Below are 2,380 nucleotides of genomic sequence, written 5' to 3'. Positions count from 1 at the left end.
CCTGACCACAATGCTGACCTAAAACTTACCGGGTTAGCTTCAAAACGATACTTATCCGGTCTGTTTCCATGTTCTCAGAGTGTGCCCTTCCCAATTCCCACGATTAGGTTTTTCATCTATCGCTTCCCGCCTCCTCTCCTCAATCGTCGCTCCTCCTCCCTCCTCCCGTCTCATCTCTCTAGCACAGTGAATAAGGGAATTTGATTGAGTAGAAGGTATGTCTATGATGTAATCTTACAAATTACAACATGTACAAATTTGATTGCATTCGGTGAATTCCCTTTTTGAATGACTGCCTAGATGTTTCTACTTCATACCTCTAAAAGGGTAGAAACAGGTTCCACCAAACCATGGTTACCGGTTGGTTTTGATCAAGAGAAGTCGGGATGAGATAGAATGAATGTGACTTGTTGAGAATGATGATATCGAATTTGTTTTGGAAGGAAAGTGATGTACCAATTACTGTTGCTAATTGTTGTTATCATGTATTCTAGCTAGCTAGCTGGGAAGGTTTAAAGTTAAAAACACAATAAGGTCCAAAGTTGACTGAACGAGAGGTCATTGGTTATGTCTGTTGGGTGCTATGGGTCCATGCCTATTTTCATAAGATAGAGCTTTGTTAGTTTGAGTGCGTGTAATGGTCAAGGTAGACTCGGATCCCATTGATTTAGTCGAATGCCAAATGCTAACTACCTCTTTAATCTTATTTGTTGAGAACGGTCTAATCCTAAGTTTAAGAACCTTTTCGTTGTATTCTTTTTCTTTTGATTACCTGTTGTCCAGCACCCTTCTCTCGACATTGATTGCCAATTTCGACTTAGATGCGGTTTGTATTTGCGAAAACTCAAAAGCATGAAAGTTGTAAGCCCGTCTATTGGCTTTCCAAAACGTCTTGAATCGCCTTAAACAAAGCTCGGATGAGTGAGATAGGGTCGAAACGCCACAACCTCGCAAATCTGTCAAATTTCCTTTTTTTGTTCTTTCGCTTGTTGTACACAACTTGGGTAAAAGACGGTATCTTTTTTATTGGTAAGCATTAATTTAAAGTATGCATTTTGTTTTTGTTTTTTTTCCTTCCATTAAACTATTAATAACAAAATAATTACATATTATTCAACATATAATTACAAATAGAGTTATAATTTTTATTGTTGGTAAACACTTACCAAAAACATTTGGTAAACACTCTTACTCGGGTCAGCACTCTTACATGGTAAGAGTTGGTAAATGGCCCTTAAGTCTCTGAACTTTATTTTGAATGAATAAAGCATTAGACTTTCTCATTTTGAACGTTTAAGTTCCTAAACATTTTTTTTAATAAGTAAACCATCTAATTTAAAAAAAAAATGGTTAATTACATATTTTTTAACCCAAAAAGCTACATGTAACCGACTTAGAAGGTTCTATGGTAAAATAAAACTTAAATCAATTTTACCGTTACCAAACTCTAGCCCATTAAACCCCCAACACCCAACGCCATTCAAACCCCATTCCATTATGTTTGATCGCTTTTTTTTTCGATTCTCGTTTTTTTTTATATGTCTAGATGTTTATATATACTCCATAAAATTGTTGTAAAATAGAAATAATCGAAAGGAAAAAAACAGATAAAAAAAAGGAAGATTGATGATAAAAAACCAACGACAATAATAGACGAGAAAGAGTATCGAGTGGGTGGAAAGTTGTTGGGTGCGAGCATGGAATATAGAAATCATAAAATTGATTCTAACTTTTTTTTTTACTTTAAAAACTTCTTAATTTGTTAGCTTTTTTTTTAATTATATTTTTAAATTTTAAATTTATTCATTTAAAAAATGAATTTTTTGGGTTCTTAAATTTTTCTCCTGATTTTAAAATTTTAATCCAATCAACGTGAATCAGAGTAATTTAATTTAAAAATATAAATCATAGGAAACGAGTTCCATTCCACCGACCTGACAGACCACATGCCCACTATAAAAAACAAATTAAAAATCAAGATCCAATCTTGCTTATATTTTTAAAATAAAAATTCATAAAATAATGATTTTATCTCTTAATTATTTTTCATAAGATTTATCAAAAGTCTTAAATTCGTAATTTTAAATTCTTTTATGGATATGATTGAAAAAAATTTGTCGTTTATTTGGGTTTACAATTACAAACATGGGTTTTTATAGGCTTATGACTATTTTGGTAAACTTAAAAAAATTGATTAGAAAATGAAACTAATCTTGAAAAATGATTATTTTAATATATTTCTTTTTTTAAAACCATATTCGTGTTAAAAGAAACATAATATATCTATACTATATTATAAAGCATTTGACTAAAACTCTTAAAAACTCTTAAACTCTTAAAACTCTTAAACCCGTTCATCCTTATCCGATTTCATCCCATA

Source organism: Cynara cardunculus (genome assembly GCF_001531365.2).
Source record: "Cynara cardunculus var. scolymus isolate 2C chromosome LG 15, CcrdV1, whole genome shotgun sequence".
In the NCBI taxonomy this organism is placed as follows: domain Eukaryota; kingdom Viridiplantae; phylum Streptophyta; class Magnoliopsida; order Asterales; family Asteraceae; genus Cynara; species Cynara cardunculus.
This window is presented reverse-complemented; position numbering follows the sequence as displayed.